Below are 22,314 nucleotides of genomic sequence, written 5' to 3'. Positions count from 1 at the left end.
CTATGTAGACATAGGGCATGCAAATATAGGACATCCAACTGTTGGGAATCAATGTTCACATTGACATTCATACACAGCTTTGAATGGCCTTTTGATCCTTATGGGAATGCCTATGTATGTATGCTAGATACCAAGAAAAATGAGCTGTCAATCTCACTGAAGGATCTATAGATTGTGAATATTGGTGAGCAAAATGGAGGTAATTTTGGTATGTTTGACTAGCAGTAGTTCAATCCCCTGGAATTATTGGCCAGTTTATCTGGGGTCCCGTGAGAGAATCAGTTGAGCTCCATCCTCTTCTTCTTGAAAAAATCAATTTACGCATAGACAACGAGTCATGTGTTTATGAAATGTTAACGTAACTATCTTCAAGCGTTAAACAAATTGCCACAAACCTAAACACCTAAACCCCGGAGTACTCATTTAGAATGAGTTAAATTCCAAGAAATTCACTAGGAATTAATACGTAACCTAATCGTTACGTATTGCTAAAACTAAAACTCCTATACCCTAAATACTTGCCCACTTTCACCGAAATGTAGGGACAATGAAACATATTTGGAAAGTGAGCTAGGTTTTGTCCCTAAGAATCTTACAAGATGGAACTTGGAATCCTAGGACTAATGACGTCAACCTAATGTAATTAGGAATAGATTATTTCGTGACTCCGTTCAATGAGTAGAATAAGTCTCATAGTTCGATGCGACACTTGCGCAGCAACTGCAGAGTCACATGATCTTGTGATTGGATCACAAGGGAATGGCCAAATTCTCGCAATGAGGTTGGCAGATCCTTATGCAAGTTATCTTGCAAGAGGATGAATAATCATCCTAATTTAGTATCTTTCTTGAGTAAAGAAGATTGCTTGGAAGCAACAGACCAGCCAATAAACTGAAATAATCTATGAAATTAAGATTTGATCAAGTCGGGTTAATAGGGTATGCCCTAACCCAGGATATAGGGGATCTTGCCAAGTCGCAAGTCATCCCGGATGCTGGACGCATTCGAAAAAGGAAGGACTCATTCCTTAGCAGTTTACCAACAAAAAAATGACCAATGGAAATGTTTGTGCTTGCTACAGATTTTAGAGCACTGTTTGGTTTTGTTTGATCAATGAATTAAAAGATAAATGGATATCTAATACTTCAGGTTGAAGGCCTGAAGGGAGAGGCAGCTTCAGTTACCCCCGATTGCCTACTTGACCCTAACCAAGGGGGTTGTTAACCGCACCGGAAAAGTGGATCGAACCCACCATGAGAGGTCACTCCATTGAGCGCTACTTGGAGCAGGACGTTTGGGTGCCAGGGGGGCTCTGGCTATAAATCCCTTGCCTTTCGGGCCTTGCACAAGAGGCTAATGTGACTCGGGATTGGATCTCGAGGCTCGCATACTAGTCTACGGGCGAAAACTTGGATTAGTGATCCATGTGGATTGCTGTATAGCCTTCGGGCAGATTGTGGATAAGCCTACAGGCTGGACTTGTTGTATTTCAAAGATAAATATGATAACCTGTTAATAAGGAACTTGTTTGACATTGTTTTTCTATGTCAAGTGATATGATTACGTGAAAGAACCAGTGCCTAATGGGCTAATTAAAGAAGTTGATTGTTACATGTCCAACTAAATGTGCTAGGTAATTAAATAACTAGAACAACTCAAGGAAAGTGTGATGGATATGGCCATAGGTCCGCCGTCCTATGGATGGGTGGTCACGATTGGTCGGGAACTTTTCTCAAATCATGATGGACAGCCAGAAGATCGTCAAGAACACGCATAACAAGAGTGTTGACCTAGAATTATGATTGATCCCGATTTACGTTGTTTTAGGGGAACGGAATGGGACTATGCCTTATGGCAGAGAGGTTGAGCTTTGCATCCCTCTCGTTTCCCATTCTCCTTGAATCAAGTGCAGCGTAAATCCGCTTTGGACCTGGCGTTTCTGCGTAAAGTAGTTCGCTTGGGTCCGACGCTAGTTGCCATTAGAAAATGACCAATAAGGAAATTCCTAATTCAGGTCGATCGTAAGTAGGAACAACTAGAATACTTCCGCTATGTAGCAGACGCGGAAAGCCCTAGATCACAAACCCCGTAACATTCCATGGGAGTGCCGGGCGGAGCTTTCTAGACATCCTTTCCGATGGACTGCTAAGACGTGTCCTGAAGATACAAGCAGACTCGTTACAACCAAAGAGCTATTCACATAGCTTTAAGGATGGTGTTAAAAGGGGTGGCCATTGATTGGAGTACTTACTTGCTTACAAAGATGGACCAACATTTTGTCAAAGTAACCAGAGAAAATGTCACAAATATCACCTATGGTTCCTACTTATACGCTTTCTTGACATACTAAGGTCTTAAGAAGGGTGTGCTACCACCTCCTCCATTTGATCTAGTTCCTCCCCCTCCACCTTCAGAAGAGTCAGAACCTATTGACATAGAGGATCTTGATTCCCCTCCTGCATTGGTCATTCAGTGGAAGCGCTGGAAGTGTGTGGCAAATAAAACTCTCTCAGTTATTCCTTCAATCACAATTCCTGCTACATCTGGCAGTGACCTCCCTGCTTACCTCACATGCAATAATTTTTTCAAGGCACATAGAGAGGGTTCTTTGGAAATATCAGTCCCTTCACTGAACAGTTTAGTATCAGGAGATGCTATTCCATTCCTTTTAATGACATCCAAAGTTCGATTGAACTTTCAGTGACAGCTTGTGTTCAACATCTGTATGCTTCTTTCTATGAAGAACTAATACAGTCCAAAGACCAGTTGCATTAGGCAACCTCAGAGTTAGCCTCTGCTAAAGACATACTTGTAGATCTGTTTAAGCAGATGGAGCAGCAAACCCAAATGATTGAGACCCAGAGAGAAGAAATATCTTCTTTGAAGATTTAGTTAACAGAAGCTCAGTCAAAGGTCACTAAAGTCTCGGAGGAGAAAGAGAGAATGTCCAAAGAAGCTCAAGAGTTCAGATGCAAAACTGTCAGCCTTACAGACTGCTCATAATACAGTGGAATCACAAGCTTCCCAGATTAAGCAGTTGCAGGACCAACTTGCATAGTCACGGTCCGTTCCTCCAAGCCCCAATATTCCTATTATTCCTTCTATCTCTAAGTAGGACTTGGCAGTTCTCCAGAGACAGGCCACATTGTGTCCATTGTTTCAAGATAAAGTGGAAAGATTGCAGTCTAGGATGGATTTGTTATGGTCTACCTTTGAGCACTTTTAGGAGTATGTTCCTTCGGACCATTCTTTCTTTGTCCACTATCAGGGTTGCAGAAGTTGGCATTCTATATGAAGCTTTCAACGATGGATCTTCCTCTTCAAAGGATGGTTGGAGTGGGGCTTGGTCTCCTGAGTTGCTAACAGAAGTGGTCCGTATGGTGTTTGAAGATTCTGTGAGACGACAGATACCATGTTGCTGTCTTACATGTATCTACGAGGTGATCTATTGGTTTCAGATGATATAGATTTGGCTTGGTATGTGGGGGATGTGGTTTTGCAAGCTATTTTGTATATCAACTATTTGGAGTTGTGGATAGATGACATGTTCCAGTGTTATTCTTCAAAAGTGGCTACTTGCCCTGCCAATTCATGGCATTCAATAATTGATTCTCTGGTCCTGAATCAACGTCAGAATACAGCTTCTACTTATGTGCAAAGCACTAACCAACTAAGGGTGGATCTCCTAGCTTATCTTTCCAAGAACCATCCATTTGATTCATCCTTTTTTTATATCTATCAGAGAAGATCTGTTTTAGGTCCCTCTGTTCCTAGCCTATTATACTATCAACAAATGGCTCATCGCTATAATACTTATCTTTCCCTTTATAAAACCAATTCAACAGCTATCTTACCTCTTCTTTTTCAACCTCAAGGTTTTCCTCAAATTATTATATTTACCTATTGTTCTTTTATCGAAGATAGAGTTTTTTCCCCTTCTCCACCATGTCCTTCACCATCTATCCATATACCTTCTACTTTTCCTGTTTATTAATTGACACCTTTCCTAACTGATTCACTTAAATTTTCAGCTACTCCTTTAACTTATTCCTCCTTTTATGGATTTTCCTACCCACCACTTGCATCTCTTGCCACTTCTATTTCTCAACCCCCTTCCTCCTTGAAGTAGGGATTTCGAAAGGGGGTGTTTCAAAATCTTTCGCGAATAAGACCCATTAAAGCCATGGGAAAGGCTTAATGGCCTTATAAAAACTCGCACGAATGGGGAATAAAAGGTGTAGAATGTAAAATATTACACGGCGCAGCGAACAGAATCTGAGAAAGAGATAGAGAGTACACAAAAAATAAGAGGAGAATCAGTAAATTCTTTAACTTCAAACAATTGATACAAAGATGGCTCTGTCCACCCGTGCGCTTCCACTGTGTGAAGCTTAGATGGCGATCTAGACAGAAGATAGGCGAAGAGCTTAAGGCTAGCTGGAACAACAACTCTGACTGGGTGAAAGATGAGTGAGAGATGGCTGCGAAGGGGTTTAGCTTTTAAAGCCCGCGAAGGTCATTAGGTCGGCCTGCTGACTGCCGACCTACCATATGAGCCTCCACTAGTCGGCCAGGAAATATTCCAGGGAATATTCCCTTTACCATCGGGCCAGGGACGATGCCCCCGGACCCCCGTCAGGGGGGCCCCAGCCAGCGGCCACTTTCGCGGCCCTCGGACCCCACAATAGGGGCCCCTTTTAACTCCCTTACACCGCAACTCGATGCAATGCGCCTCGAGTTGCTACCAGCTTAACCACTCCGTCTAACCCAAAGATTAGACCCACAACAGTCACCTTTTTGCCATCCGATCACATAGACCTCATCTGATATACAAGTCAGGACTCAACCAATGTCCGGGCTCACATTTGGCTTCTCCTCATAATGGGGGCCTTACAACTTTGAGCACCATGGATCATTGGTAGCACTTAATGAGGGTGGGGCATTGATCATATCTAACACCCCCCCTCAATGTCCACCCATAGGTGAACTATCTCCTCAGCCCAATGCCGAGTCTCTGAAGATGAACTTGAAGCAGATCCTTCGTAAGTGCTTTGGTGAAGATATCTGCTCCATTCTCCTCTGTTGGACAGTAGACCAGTTCCACTATCCCATCCTCCATCAAATCACGCGTATAGTGATACTGGATCTCTATATATTTGGTGCGTGAATGAATGACTGGCCAAAGACCAAGCCACTTTTACCCACGTTAACAAGCCAACTCCTAAGAGTTGTTGCACTAAACAAGTGATTATTTGCACTAATTGTTTTAATTCGACTTAGCCTTCCCTAATATCTACAACGTTGTTTGTAGTAGTCCAACTGCAAAGATTCTGAACTTCAGTAAATTATACTGGGCACTAAATTGCTAAACCTAAGATGACTATGGTTTCTCCTCATCTCTCAGAGGCAGCTCCTCATAATGTTCTCCTGCCATGCTAGTGGCGGTTTATCCAGGAAATGTTTTTAATGTTTGACTTTGGAAAGGTTGTTTCAGGGATATAGATCTATTTGTATATCTCCGTTTAAAATTCCTTTTTATGTTTTTCTCCACCTGATTAAAATTAATTCTTTTTATTTGTTTAATTTTAAACAAACATTCAAATCAAATTTTCTGACGTACCATAAACCCCTAAATTTTAATCTCCCTTGGTAGACGTTTCCCACTCCGTATATAAATTTCGTCGTTGCTTTTAATTTTTAAATATTTTTTCGTTCCACGAAAATCACGTCCTTTCTTTTCCTCTTCTATAACCAGTATCAAGCATGATAAAACAAGTTCTTTCCACACTCTTATGGTTCACATACAACGTTCATTTTAAATCCCGTATATCCCCTTAGTTTTCTTTAAATTATCCTAGTGGCCCTCCACTCCATGTATTTAAGAAGTTGATTGTAAAATGAATAACATGTAAAAATTTAATATAGATGCTGAGGCTTTTTCCCCCATACCATCCAATCGTTAAATTATTTGATTTTATTTTGGTTTTAATTTAAACTAAATTTTATAACTGCAACCTAACATTATAAATCATTATAAAGTGTTGTCAAACTTTTTATTTGTAATTTCCCATGTTTCCTAAATGCTCACACCGCGTATAATCTCTCCTTTCAAAACCAAAACACCATATCTTTATACGAGCATTTCTTAAGTAAAATATTATTAAATTATTATTTCTTTTCTTTAACCCTTACAACAAAAATGCACTAACCAATCAAAGATTTTGTTTCCAATATTTCACTAAGAATCCATAGTTTATATCAATAAATAACACATTTTACGTAAAGGAAAACTATGTTTTTTCCCTAAATATAACTCTTTTCTAATTTTTAAATATAACAAAACATCTTTAAAAATCTTGATAGAAATTCAATAAATTCCTTGACTCATAAGATTTATAGGAAAAATATCAGAACTTATAAATTTTCAGTCAGTAATTTTATAAAATTTTATTTATGATAATTTTGAGTCATTTTTTTTGTGTTTTCGACTGTTTTTGATTTTTAATAAATAAAAACCAGTTCAGATAAATACAAACAACCATGTAGCATGAGAAAACAGGTTTAAAGACATATTTTAAAAATTATAAACTAGAGAAATTATCATGCCATATCATTTATTTTAGATAAACGAATTAAGACACTTACGTGTAAAACCGCGGGTCGTCGTCACGTCCTTGGAGACCGTGTCCTCTTTCTGTCTAGCCACTATCCAGCCATTGTGCATCGCAAGCTCAACATTTCTCGTCTCTTGAGAGATCTTATCACTTCAGATTAGATAAGTATATTGAAGCTCCAGTTTAGCGTCAAGAAAAGGACATGGTGATGATCTTCAACAACAATGTATTGATTTCAATTCTCCGCTCTTATTCTCCAATTACATTCTTTTGCAATCTTTTTTTATTGTGCTCTCCAAACCCTCCTATCTCTCCCTCTCTCCAATTCGTTCAAAAAGATGGCAACCTCTTTCTCACGACTATTTCTTTCTCTCTCTCTCTAGTCTCTAGATGCTCTTCTGCCTATGACTCCCACACTTATTCTTCAAACTCCATGTTACATAGAACACAAGAAGGATCTCCCATCCGCCTTTGGTCCACAAAAGAACAACCCCCACAACATAAGAAGAATGACTTGAGCACCCTAATCCCCCATGCAAATGTGGCTCCATAAATCAATTTTATACCATAGCACACCCTTGCTTCGCCAACCACGGAGAACTTGCAGAGCCTATGGCTGTTCAATTAGACATGCCCATGGCCATTGCAAAAGCGGAAGACAGAGGCGGAGAAGATGTGGACATGGGGAAGCCTAGATTCCACGGCCCATGACGTGAGCGGAGGGCGCCTGCAGTTCCGCAAGGTCGTCGTCCCTGCCCATCGCTACACCCCTTTGAAGTAGCACTGGATGGAAATCTAGACGCTCGTATACGAGCAGATGAAGATCGACATCCGCATGAACTTGAAGGCCCGCAGAGTGGAACTGAAGACCAGAAAGGACACACCAGATGCTGGTGCTCTTTAGAACTGTGCAGATTTTGTGCATGCTTTCATGCTTGGCTTTGATGTGGCAGATGCGATTGCTTTGTTGCGGCTTGATGATTTGTACATTGAGTCATTTGAGATCAAAGATGTGAAGACTTTGAAGGGTGAGCACTTGTCCAGAGCCATTGGTAGGCTTTCTGGAAAGGGGGTCTAGAGAGGAGGAGCAGGATACAGAGATACACGCCAACGGCCAACTGATGATTAGTTATTATGAAAGACAAATGAATGATAAGCACAGCGGATTCGAGAAAGGCGGGAGAAGGAAGGTGCTGCAAGATAGATATATTTGTGAAATTCTGATGCGTGCACGGCGCGCCTCTCTGAAGGTGAGATGAGATGACGAGAGGGGCATGGGAGGAGGGAGGGAGGAGGCGAATCTCTCTCTCTCTCTATCTCTCTCTCTCTCTCTCTGTGATAGGCGCACTCCGTTTCTCACGATGGTTTTTTTTCTCCAACTGCTCTCTCACACTTAATATCCTTTTTTTTCTTTTTCCTCCTCTCATGACATTTCCAAAGAAATAATGACGTTCCCCCAAGCTTGCAATACCATTGAAAGCACTTGTAAGAAAGCTTGTTATTGATGACAATATACTTGATATAAAGCTTGTACTCTCTATTGGATCTATGTCCTTATTTGCAAACTTTGATACAATGATGTATGTTGTTGCTGTAACCATGACCATTGTTGATACCTTGTCCAAAACTTCACCCCCTGAGTCCTTTAACCTAGCTACACATTCTATTGAACTAGCTTTATCACTTGTGGTGGTTAAAGCAAACTCATAAGTTTCTGGTTTGTTAGGTTGTAAGCTAAGTATCAACTTTGGGGAAGCCCTTATTCCAATTGAACAATTCATACCTAGATAAAAAGCAGCTACAAGCTCCCCAACGTTAGACACCACCAGCTTTGCAATTCCATCTCGTGAGAGTGCTTCAAATTTTGACGAGACCCCTGATATGATTTTCCTTGGACTCCTATTTATAATAAATTTGACATCATCTGCATTGAGTTCCAATGTGATAACAAATTTTGTGACATCTTAAAAAGGTAGAGGTAAACGTGTAAAAGCACCTTCATCCTTGAAACCAAACTCTACACCATACTATGTCACTGCATAACGAGGTTTTAGTCCCTTTAACACTCTTTCATAATCCTCCTCTATATAGTCTTGAATTTGAAATCTTAAATAGTTGAAGCCTTATGTACATCGATTTAACTGATCACAAAATGCATAGTATAATGTTCCAATGCGATCACACAATTGCCCATTGAAGGAATATTTTAGCTTATCAATCAAAAGCCATTCTGATCCATTCAAAAGTCGTCTCACGTAATTAACTGGTTTTGACAGGTACACACTTGGAAAAACTGGAAATTGTGTATAGAACACAAGATCTCCATGTAGCCTCGCAATTACTGTTCTGTTTTCAGTTGTAGCAATAATATCTGATGGAGTTACTGTTATGCTGGACAGTAGAGTGTCAAAGCCAACAAATACTCCGATTGTGATATTGAACTCTATTGTTCCCAGTCCTATTGCATATGTTGAAAGCCACTGTGGATCCAAACCCAAACAGTGTCGAGTTCCAGCAACCTTCTTGCTAAATTGACTTTTTGCAGTCTCAATAAATAGACAATAATCACAATCATGATGCTGTGTGTTCTTCATAAGTAATTTAATCCTTGGGAGGTAGGAGGTAGTATAACTGGTGAAATCCCTCATCCCTTAAATTAATACTAAGATATCCTATCAACTTGTCCAGACCTTGCCAAGTCTAAAATTCCCCCGAAAACCCCTAATTTATAACAAGGTCTTATCTCCTCTAAGTGATAATAATCCCTACAGGAAAATTTTAAATAGTCATAGCTGAGATTCACTAAGTAAACCTATCAAATTTTGTCTAAAACTCCACCTTCCTCTCGTACAAGAACTTCCTTGTACCACATCTCCTGGCTAGACTGCAAGGACACGGCCTCCAAAGACAGCAACAACGAACACCGCATCTGCATTGAATTCATGTAAAAATTTAGTAATAAGGTGTCAATTGTATATAGTTTTGCCAAAAAATTGTTGCAATAAATGGCATGTTTTTAGGTGTTGTCATTCTCCCCCACTGAAATGCGAAGCGTCCTCGCGAGCACAGCTACATCACGAACATTCAGCATCACCAACACTGCTACCACGAGCACTGCTACACAACTTTGAAAGAAAAATATACTCTCCTCCACTTAATTACGAAGCGTCCTCGCGAGCACAGCTACATCACCTGCATAACCGCACATGGACAACTAGTAGACACTAAAAAAAAATAGGAAAAAATACTTGTTGGTGTCCTATTAAAACACAAACCATACAAACATTCCAAGTAAATTGTATAAAAACTTATGCAAACTAACATTCTCCCTTACTCACTCTCCCCACTGAAATGCATAACAGAGCTTCATCCATTGCATAGAATATACCAACTAGGAAACTGTCTAGAGCCGCTAAACAACAATAATCCCTCTAGGCAGTAAATTGCCACACTACTATCCTACTAAAAATATTGCTTCTGAAATAGCATCACTGATAAGGTGGTTACTTAACAAAGAACCCAAACAAGGTAAACTAATACTACAACACTAAATAGGACTCCTAGGGTTTAGCCGCTAACCCTCCATGTTCTACTAGAACAACCAGCCAATGGTTCGTAACTTCTAATTGTCCAAGGCTCTTCTTTTAAGTTTATGTTTTAATGGTTTTTTTTTAAATGTCAAAAGAGTATATACATTGATTCTCTTTCCCAAAAGGTCCCACCCCAAAGAGATACAAGGCATCGGACACAGGGCACCCGTCAAGGAAATCCCTACAGCCTACCAAGACCTCAGAGGCGATGGTTATCTTCCTTTGGTTTTTTTTTTTTTCAAACCCTGTAGTCTCAGGGTGTTTTTTTCTTTTCTTTTCTTTTTCTTCTTACTTTCTTTCTTTAAAAGAATAAATATATAGACTCTTCCGAACTTTTAATATTTGGATTGGATTTTAAGGATTGTTTTGTTGTTGTTTTTTTTTAAAAGGATCAACTAAGAAGCTAAGAAGACATCACTTAATTGAACGGTCAAACATTTCAGCTCAACAACTTTGCTCGAGGAATCTAATCTAACGCATAATACTAGTCAATCTGCCTAGGCAAATGATAAGCAAAGAATACTCACCAGCTCAGCATCTTTCTTCCACGCTACTCCTAGTCAAAATTTCGTGGAGAGAACCTTGTTATTCAGCTATCCCACATATCGCTAGAAAAGCGACCAAAAGATAGGGGAAAACTCTATAGGATTCCTAATCGAACACCCATACAATGAAATTCACTATGTTATGCACACATGTCACCCCCTTTTTAATCACTCCCTAATGCTAAGTCCCATCCCTTGTGAGTGGACTTCATATAGAGAGAATTGTGTATATATATCATTCATATTTGTTTAAAATATTTATTTATAATTCCTCTGTAATTTACTTAAGTGTTTTTTCCTTTTTTTTTTCTTCTTCGACATCTCTAATTTCATTCCATCAATTTTTATTCATGTATTTTTTCAAAATGAATATGAAATAAAAAGTTTAGGTATGAAACAACCTTGTATGTTCGTGGATATTGCAACTCCAAGAATCAGCAACAGAAACATACAACAGTGTGTAACGCAAAATCATAGTCAAATCTGCACATGAAACATACACTAGCCAGTACAATGTTAAAGGGTTAGATAAATAATAAAACTTCTTCCTGTACAAAAGAATTGTCAAATACTCATGTCACAATCGCGATCAACTAGACTGTCATAACGCTTCCACTGCTTGGTTGTTTAAGAAGCAGTATATTTCTCCACTTGATAACCATTCTTACATATAGAACTGTCCATCTTACCAACTTAAATATCCCAAACTCCAGCACTGAAAGGAATATCCTGACCGTGCGTGCAACTAACTACCCAACTACGTGGAAAATAAAACTAAAGTGCATGAAAACCTACAGGATATCAATAACTCAAAGCATTGTATGTTTTTTTAAACGATATATATATATTTGTTTGTTTGTTTGGTTTTTTTTTTTCAAAATGTAGAATAAAAGGAAAAAACATAAAAGACTAAGAAAACAAAATATCTAGACTAAAATCTTCAAAGTCGCTGAGATCTTCTAGTGAGAACAATAATCCTAATCCGAAATCATCAACTCCATCTAAGTCAAACCTATTAACTAAACTATCATCTATAGTATGCTCAAGAATAGCCTCTAGCATAGACATATCAGAAGTCACAGATCCGCTATCAGGTGCATCGCTAAGAACCTCCATCACATCATGGAGCGAAGCCGAAGCTGCATCATCATAGTAGGGCATAGGGGCCACTGGTAAAGCATCTAAGGAATACCCCTCGGTCGCATCCATATACCAACAAATATAATCCCAACATGGGCAGGGAACACTAGTCTGCAAATCATGGTAAGATGGAGTAAGGCGGTAGACAGTCGAACGATATCTCGCAAATTCTGCTTGCTCTCGGCCTACCCTAGACTGACCAGCGCCGCGCTCAGGAGAAAAAACACTATTATAATCATGACGCTGGTAGGTATAACCAATCATTTCCTGCATGGCAGTGGTACCATAGCGTCGAAAGTATGTGCGACACTGCCAACACAAGAGCTGAGCACGCACAAATAAATGCCGCTGACAGGACCTACAACCAAAAGGTGGATGATACTGTAAACAAAAAATAATCACAAAAGAAGAACCACAACAGGCCTCCCCTCTCGGTGCATATAAAAACCTGTCATGCGTCTGAAAACGCGGAATATCGTAAGGTCCAGCATGAACAGGATCAGTACTATCGGCATCAATACGAGGGTAAAGTGCATCCATCCACAAAAAGGCCATACCTGCATCCCATTTAAAAACCCCCCAAGAAAGAAAAGACATCCAAGGGTGGATTAGACAAAATATTATTGTAACTACTAACCTAACTATACCTAGCTAGCCTAAGTCACAAAATGTTTAAGGCGCAGACCATTAACCCTAAATATCTCATTTTCAGCATTAATATCCTGCACATCAAGAGAACCATTATCATAAACATTAATCACCTTAAAAGGTCCCAACCAACGAATTTTAAGCTTCCCAGGAAATTTATAATAACGACTGTCATAAAGTAAAACTAAATCGCCTTCTTTAAACTCCCGTACTTTAATATTCTGGTCGTGCCATGCTTTACGACGTTTTTGCATTGCTTCTAGACTTTGTAGAGCTAATAATCTTTCCTCATCCAACTTTACCAATTGTAAAATCCGTTGTTTCAAAGATTCAACCTCACCTAGTCGTAATGATAGAGCTACTCGTAAAGTGGGCAACTCTTGCTCAATAGGGAATATAGCATTAGTGCCATAAACTAAATTGAAGGGTGTATTTTGCACTGTCACCTTATAACTAGTTCTATAGGCCCATAACGCTTCATATAAACGTTCATCCCAATCTCGCCTGTGGGAAGCAACCGTTTTAGTTAAAATCCCACATATAATGAGATTGGTTACTTCAACCTGACCGTTAGCTCTGGGATAATAAGGTGTTGATTTGCGATGTTTAATTTTATAGATTTCCATTAACTCGCTGATAAGACCATTCAAGAAATGGGAACCTCGGTCACTTACTAATTCCAGTGGGCAACCAAAACGCGTAATAATATTCTCATACATAAACTTAGCCACATCAATGGCTTTATCCGTTTTAAGCACTTTCGCTTCCACCCACTTTGTAATATAGTCAGTACAGACTAAGATATAACGATTCGATCGATATCTAGTAGGCGGATCAATTGGGCCTACAAAATCAATTCCCCATTTCTCAAAAGGTGCTAATGCTAATATAGGTGTCAAAGGCGTAGCAAAACTCTTAGAAGGACGACCAGTTCTTTGACATACATTGCATTTGCGACAATAATAATAAGTATCTTTAAATAGAGTAGGCCACCAATAACCAGCTAATAGAACTTTTCTTGCAGTCAATTCACCGGCAAAATGGCCACCACACGGCTCATCATGCAATGCCTTAAGAACCACTGGTACTTCATCTTCCCTTACACAACGTCGATAGATACCTTCGCGTGAAAAAAAATTATAAAGGTAACCCCCTAATAATCCATAGGAGCGTGATTGCATTAATATCTGACGTTTCCTGCGCTTATCGGCACCAGGTGGATATCGAGCAGTACTAAGAAAATTCGCAATATCAGCATACCATGGAACTTGTGTCTCCACAGTAAAAAGTGATGCATCCGGCAAATCATCTTCCACACCTTCCTCCTTGTCTGATGTTAATAATCGTGATAGATGATCTGCTAGCACATGAGCTCTACCAGGACGAGTAACTATTTGAAAATCAAACTCTTGGAATAACAACATCCAACGAATCACACGTCCTGAAAGTTCTGCTTTATTAAGAAAATACTTTAACGCCTCATGATCAACATATATAGTAAACTTATTCCCTAATAAATAATGACAAAATTTCTCCACCGCAAATGCCATTGATAGGCATTCTTTCTCAGTGGTGGTATAATTCCTTTCTGCATCACTTAAATTTCGACTCGCATAATAAATTGGATGATCCACCTTATTATCATCTGCTTGGCACAAAACAGCTCCTACAGCATACATAGATGCATCAGCATGAATATGGAATTCTTTTGTCCAATCTGGGGGTGCGAGTACTGGTCCTTCAATTAACTTATGTTTAAGAAATTCAAATGCTTTCTGGCAAACATTATCCCAAACAAAAGGAGTATCCTTTCGTAGTAGATTTGTCAAAGGTGATGCCACCTTTGCAAAATCGGAAATAAATCTCCGATAATAATTTAGATGTCCTAAAAATCCACGCAATTGCTTAAGATTTGTTGGAGGTGGAAGTGCAGAAATCTTAATAATTTTAGCTGGATCCATGGCAATACCTTCTTTAGAAACGATATGCCCCAATAAGGTTCCTTTTGGTACTCCAAAAACACATTTATCAGGATTCAAAGATATACCTACTTCATCACTACGTTATTGCTTTGCTTAGCATTTGATTAAAAGTTAATCAAATGTGCAAATGTGACTTGCACATGTTAGTTGCTAGTCAACTATTTCACAACGTGGGACCCATGACCCTGAGATATCAATTGATGCCAAAGACAAAAGTTGTAACGAGTTATGCTTGACATGTACTAAGTGGTAGCTGGTGTCAAATTTGGGCCTAGACTAATTCATAGGCCACTAATGTCAATGTTGGTCACATCAGAGACTAGGTATTAATTAAATAATTAATGCCAATCTAAGAGTCAATAACTCATCGAGGATACTTGGGAGACAAATTGGTCTAGCCAATTTAATTATTGGTTGGTGAAATTAATTTTCTAAGCACTAGGATAATGATTAAATTGATTTTCAGAATTAATATTTTGAAAAAATAATTTAATAAGCTGGGTATCTAAATCGCCATTATTGACATTTACATTTTTACGAGATTTCATGGTAAATGAGGTTCTTACAGAGTCAATTACGCTAGGTATCTGCTCTGAATTACATGGATATTGAGCATGTAACCTACGGCGATATCGACGTAAAATTTCGTTATTCTTTTCTAGACATTCCTGATCATCTAAACTCCAAAACCATTGATTATCTTTAAGCTTGAGAATTAATGAATGTAGATTCTCATCCTCCTCGCCCTGAATTCGACAGCCCAAATAATGTATAACTTGTTTCAGTTCCACAAAATTCCTAGGTGCTGCAGGTTCAGACCATCTAAGTTGTGGCTCTTGCCCATCCCCATAAATAGTAAAATCCATTACTCTTTCTTTTGGATGAGGCAACACCACCACTTGCATATTGTGCAATTTAACCTTAGTAGGTTCAGATTGGACTTGTTGATAACCAATTATCGGTCCCCTAGAACAGCGATAAATCTTCTGCGCAATTCTGGTCGAACGCCTAAAAGAATGACACAACCAGGGAACATTTGTAGGGTTTTTCTCTTGAGTCTTTGGTTCAAAAGTATTCTTAGATTTATTTTTTTCCAAAAACCTATCAGTGTTTTCATGTTCTTCCCAATAATTTGTATCCATAGATAACGCTTGGTCCATATGTAACTCACCCCTACTGAATTTAGATTTCTCTTCTTCTAAATAAAATTCTAAAAGCGAGATTTCATCTAGATATCGCCTTTCTCTAAACTGAAACTCTGCCTTTTCCTTTTGCAACTCAGTAATCTTCTTCATTGCTTCATTTACAGCAGTCAACGCTGCCTCACGCTCTACTTCCAATGCCTCTTCCAATTCTCTAATAATCCTAGCGTAATTACCATGATGTTCACGAGAACTCTGTGAAAACCTGTTAAAAGTCGAAGAATAATCCTCATCCTCACGAGATAGTGGTCTTTGTAAGGGTTTGCACCTATGCCTACTTCTCCTTTTTCTTTCTTTCCTTTCTAGCTAATAGTAATAAATCCTTTTAGCTCTATCTGGCAGTTGTCCAAATCCAAAGGGTAAAGCATTTTCCCCATAAGGAAGAGCTTCTAAAATCCTACTCTCCAGCATACTATTATGATTATCAGTAACATCATCTTCTCCCATACCTTCTGAAGAGGTTATTGAAATGTCAGCCACATTAGATATCATTAACTCAGGCATTTCTTCCTCCTCTAATTCATCCATAGAAATCATTTCCAACCTGTTGTAAGCAGAAAATACATCTTCTTGATTATTTCCTTCTTGATCCATAGATAATTGAAAACATGTTTCAAGCGAATCATCAAGATATTCTGCTTCTTCTGCTGAAAGCATTAAGCAGTCGAGGGTTGTATCTTCGGATGTGGATAACCACTGAGTAATATCGCTATCCGAATCATTGTCAGATGAAAACGCTACAACATATTCACCAATACCCATCTGTTCTACCTTGTGAGGCTGATGTACTATATTGACCTCCACTTTCTCTGCTCCTGCTGGGTGTGGTGTTTTAAATAACCAGGCATAATGCCCTTCATGATCAGTCCTCTCCATTTCTGAATCATAAAACTCACTGTTGGATCTCTCATCCATTTCACTAACTGCTTCATCTCCTGAATCTTTCAAAAATCCTTTTGAAATAACTTGTATCTTAACCCTATCATTTCGAGGACCAATCACAATTGAACCTTTATACCAGTCCTGAATGCATCTTGCTTGGTATAACCAAGGTCTTCCCAACAGGACAGAATACGATGAAATGTTTGTTTGCGAACGAACGATCAAATAGTTCACATGAAATTCTAATCTAGCTACTACAGATTTCACATTTCGCAGTAACCCCAAAGGAGTTACTTTCCTTTGATCAGCCACACGTAAAACAATATGAGTAGGTTCTAGATCCTTCAACCCTAATTCTTGCATAGCTTGTTCTGTCATCAAATTAACTGCTGAGCCACCATCTAACTGCACTTCATGTAGCAAATGGCCATTAATAGTAGTATCGATAACTGGAGCTCCTGGGTCCACAAATAAATCTACTATTTTTACATCCTTAGTTGTTTTTCCTTTGGAAGAATTTTCACGGACTTTAGAAGCGTTTATCTCAATCCTCTTCCTTCGACGCCGAACTAATTTATGGTAAAGTTGTTTCCGACAAACAGGCGCTATTTCTAGCAATTGCCGAAGGTTAATAGTCAATGATATTTCTTCTAATGCAGCCCAAAGATCATAGGTCTTATTTACGGATTCTACATAATCTTTACTCCCTTCCTTAGGAGGAACCAATCTTTCGGGAAAAGGAGCTACTCCCACTTGAATCTTAGGATTTACTAAGGGCACAGGTAATAATGGATGGTCAGAGGAATGCTGCGGAGAATCCGATTCAGGTAGTTCTATATTAGGATCTATGTCCTTAGACTTATCCTTCACTGCTCCGTTTAATTGTGGACTCTCTTCCTCTAAACCTTGCTCCTTCTGTTGTTGCTTTTGTGCCCAAGTAATAACACCAATCATAGGGTCAGCTCTAAAAGTCACCTTGCGAGGTATAAATTTTGACTTAACTCCAATATCTTTCCTTATTGTTTCTACTTCAACTAAATTTGCAGCAGACGTTGAAGGTTCGTTAGAGGTTTGTTTCCCTTTGTCAGACATTTTATTATCCTCTCGCTTAGGACAATTCTCTTCATAGTGTCCTTCACCACTGCACCTCCTACAAAGAGGAGTATAGTCTTGATTTTTACGCGCATTTGGACAATATGTGGCTATGTGACCTTCTTGTTGGCATCTATAACAAATTACTGGTCCCCTAGGTCTTTGTTGACCACCTTGTCCCATTGGATTACGAAAATTTCCATTATTTCTTCTAAAAGGAGAATTTCTCCCTCAATTGCCATCACTGTTGTAATTGCTTCGAGGCACTGGGGGTCTACCCTGGGTGGGCAATCCTCGTGGCCTAAAAGGTTGATTGGGTGGTCCAATCTCATAAGTCCTATTATTACGATCCATGTAATTGTAATTCGTTTGCATTGAACGAGCTTGTTGTTGCTCTTGACCTAATTTATGCCAACAATTTGTATCTAAATGACTAGTCTTGTGGCAAAAAGAGCAAAACGGTGGATGATCGAGCATTAACCTTGAAGGCGTCGGACACTCTGTAGCCACATGGCCGTAACCATGACACTTGCCACACCAGATATTAGATCGAGGTGGGTTTGAAGTCGAATTTCCCGACGATTGTTGAGCACTAGATCCTTGTGTCGTTATCGAATAAATTTCCTTCAAAGGCGCTTGTACTGCAGTCATAATTTCCTCCTTTAATTTTCCTAGAGATTTCGCAATAATATCTGCTACTTTTGCTTCATCCAGAGGAGATTGAGATTGCGGCATAGAAGGCATTCCTGTCTGCATCATATAGGCTGGAATTGAAGTGTACGGATTTAGAGGTACACTCGACATGTTTGAGCTTGCGGTTACCGAGGGATTTAAAGGAACGGTCACATAAGACACGTTCTTAGGTACCCCACCTGAAGTGCTTGGATATTCTGTCCGAGATTCTTTGAATAGATCTCTCCGTCGTTGTTGACTAAGCTGCACTTCTTCCCACCATCTAGCATGTGTTTTAGCATCTGCCAACGTAGCTGGTCGTTGTAAACTAACATGCTGATGAACTTCAGGATTAAGTCCATCAATAAACTTACGTTTTTGCGTGGGATCGTCAGGAGCAGGATTCATCTTACGAATGATCGTCTCCATGCGCTCAATATAATGTTCAACACTTTCAGTTGCTCCTTGGGACAGATAATCCAGTTGAAGAGCCAATCTATCTTGAAAACCTTGTCGTCTAAATTTTTCTAGAAAAGCTCTTGATAAGGCATCATAGGTCCCTTTATGTTGAGCATCTAAATTCCCATACCATTTCGTTGCTTCATCTTTTAATGTTGCAGGGAAGATATGAAGCTTTTGGTCGTCATCTATTATCTCATTGGCAACGCAAGTCACCTCAAATCTTTGAGAATGGGCATCGGGATCTTCGTCCCATAGCCCCCCGAATTGCGTGAAATCAGCTAATCTGACTGGGTTGCGAGCCATTGTTTCTCTAAATAGTAGCCCTAACCCTAAATCGTTGATAGTATCAAACCACGGAGATTCCTGAGGTTCCTTAAATAATTGACGCAATCCGAAATTTGACTCTAAATCCCAGTCAAAGAGCAGTTCAATACTTCCGACCGTAGCATTAGCTTCACTCTCCCTATTTTCACTATTTTGCCTACCTCTTTCCCCAGTGACACTGCTAGTACTGGAGACAACTTGATCCCATTGATATGAAGCTGCTTCACTTTCTTTCGATGGTGTTCTATCAGTTGATAAGATAGGCTGAAGAGGTTCTACCGTTGAGTTAGACACAACGTCTACTCCCAAATTCAGCAATGCGTTGACCCTCTCTAGCCTTTCTAATAGCCAAGCCTCTTGTCGCACTGCTCGTTCTCTAACTCGCTGATCCCTAGCTTCGTTTTGCTGCTTCTGTCTCTCTTCTGAATTCATCCACGAGTACTAAACTAGCTTTTGTTGTCATACTCCAAAATTACGCTCGTTTTATTTGAAGCTATAAAATTAGGTTGTCGCTTGTATGCGCACTTAGAAGGTTCAAAATAGTCGGCAGCTCTGGGTCTATCTCCCCAAAGGGTAACTTTTCTTCTTGCTCGGGGATTAAGCCTAGAATTTCAGCAACCTCTCTAACGTCTTTCGTGTCAAAAGCAATTTTTAAACCTCTGGATACACGTATCCAAGGCAACACATCATCCCACACTACTCTTCTAAACGTCCGATAAGCTGTGCGGTGATACCAATCAAAGTGGTACGATACACTGATTGTATTTATCTCTACCGCGTCTATTAACCCAAAGTGTGTCGCTAGTAGAACTATGGTTTGCGCACAGTCGTTATAACCCCAGCTCCAAGAGGATAATTGTTCAACGTCCACAGTTAATTGTGGCCCAAAATATGTGCCTCCCTCTACTAACTCTGTATCTCTCGCCCAGTCTAGCACTTTTCTTTGGCACTCCTGGGGCAAATTAGGAAAATAGTCCCTTAGAAAAGAGACTGCGTATTCACTCATAAATAACACTTAGGATCTAAAATACCCTCGGAAGATTTATCACTCGTTCGAGCGCACTTGGCTCCCGGCAAACGCACCAAAAATGACTGGCCAAAGACCAAGCCACTTTTACCCACGTTAACAAGCCAACTCCTAAGAGTTGTTGCACTAAACAAGTGATTATTTGCACTAATTGTTTTAATTCGACTTAGCCTTCCCTAATATCTACAACGTTGTTTATAGTAGTCCAACTGCAAAGATTCTGAACTTCAGTAAATTATACTGGGCACTAAATTGCTAAACCTAAGATGACTATGGTTTCTCCTCATCTCTCAGAGGCAACTCCTCATCATGTTCTCCTGCCATGCTAGTGGCGGTTTATCCAGGAAATGTTTTTAATGTTTGACTTTGGAAAGGTTGTTTCAGGGATATATATCTATTTGTATATCTCCGTTTAAAATTCCTTTTTATGTTTTTCTCCACCTGATTAAAATTAATTCTTTTTATTTGTTTAATTTTAAACAAACATTCAAATCAAATTTTCTGACGTACCATAAACCCCTAAATTTTAATCTCCCTTGGTAGACGTTTCCCACTCCGTATATAAATTTCGTCGTTGCTTTTAATTTTTAAATATTTTTTCGTTCCACGAAAATCACGTCCTTTCTTTTCCTCTTCTATAACCAGTATCAAGCATGATAAAACAAGTTCTTTCCACACTCTTATGGTTCACATACAACGTTCATTTTAAATCCCGTATATCCCCTTAGTTTTCTTTAAATTATCCTAGTGGCCCTCCACTCCATGTATTTAAGAAGTTGATTGTAAAATGAATAACATGTAAAAATTTAATATAGATGCTGAGGCTTTTTCCCCCATACCATCCAATCGTTAAATTATTTGATTTTATTTTGGTTTTAATTTAAACTAAATTTTATAACTGCAACCTAACATTATAAATCATTATAAAGTGTTGTCAAACTTTTTATTTGTAATTTCCCATGTTTCCTAAATGCTCACACCGCATATAATCTCTCCTTTCAAAACCAAAACACAATATCTTTATACGAGCATTTCTTAAGTAAAATATTATTAAATTATTATTTCTTTTCTTTAACCCTTACAACAAAAATGCACTAACCAATCAAAGATTTTGTTTCCAATATTTCACTAAGAATCCATAGTTTATATCAATAAATAACACATTTTACGTAAAGGAAAACTATGTTTTTTTCCTAAATATAACTCTTTTCTAATTTTTAAATATAACAAAACATCTTTAAAAATCTTGATAGAAATTCAATAAATTCCTTGACTTATAAGATTTATAGGAAAAATATCAGAACTTATAAATTTTCAGTCAGTAATTTTATAAAATTTTATTTATGATAATTTTGAGTCATTTTTTTTGTGTTTTCGACTGTTTTTGATTTTTAATAAATAAAAACCAGTTCAGATAAATGCAAACAACCATGTAGCATGAGAAAACAGGTTTAAAGACATATTTTAAAAATCATAAACTAGAGAAATTATCATGCCATATCATTTATTTTAGATAAACGAATTAAGACACTTACGTGTAAAACCGCGGGTCATCGTCACGTCCTTGGAGACCGTGTCCTCTTTCTGTCTAGCCACTATCCAGCCATTGTGCATCGCAAGCTCAACATTTCTCGTCTCTTGAGAGATCTTATCACTTCAGATTAGATAAGTATATTGAAGCTCCAGTTTAGCGTCAAGAAAAGGACATGGTGATGATCTTCAACAACAAAGTATTGATTTCAATTCTCCGCTCTTATTCTCCAATTACATTCTTTTGCAATCTTTTTTTATTGTGCTCTCCAAACCCTCCTATCTCTCCCTCTCTCCAATTCGTTCAAAAAGATGGCAACCTCTTTCTCACGACTATTTCTTTCTCTCTCTCTCTAGTCTCTAGATGCTCTTCTGCCTATGACTCCCACACTTATTCTTCAAACTCCATGTTACATAGAACACAAGAAGGATCTCCCATCCGCCTTTGGTCCACAAAAGAACAACCCCCACAACATAAGAAGAATGACTTGAGCACCCTAATCCCCCATGCAAATGTGGCTCCATAAATCAATTTTATACCATAGCACACCCTTGCTTCGCCAACCACGGAGAACTTGCAGAGCCTATGGCTGTTCAATTAGAC

The 22,314-nt window shown here is 38.9% G+C and overlaps 1 pseudogene; it reads right to left on the bottom strand.

Moving 5' to 3' along the window:
* LOC148041078 (protein HAPLESS 2-like) overlaps positions 1–9,208 on the bottom strand; it is a 37,276-nt pseudogene extending 28,068 nt beyond the window's left edge.
* Between the last annotated feature and the right edge of the window lie 13,106 nt (positions 9,209–22,314).

Source organism: Lygodium microphyllum, chromosome 1, assembly GCF_053477565.2.
Source record: "Lygodium microphyllum isolate KBCC chromosome 1, Lygodium_microphyllum_v1.1.10, whole genome shotgun sequence".
Lineage (NCBI taxonomy): Eukaryota > Viridiplantae > Streptophyta > Polypodiopsida > Schizaeales > Lygodiaceae > Lygodium > Lygodium microphyllum.
This window is presented reverse-complemented; position numbering and strand designations above follow the sequence as displayed.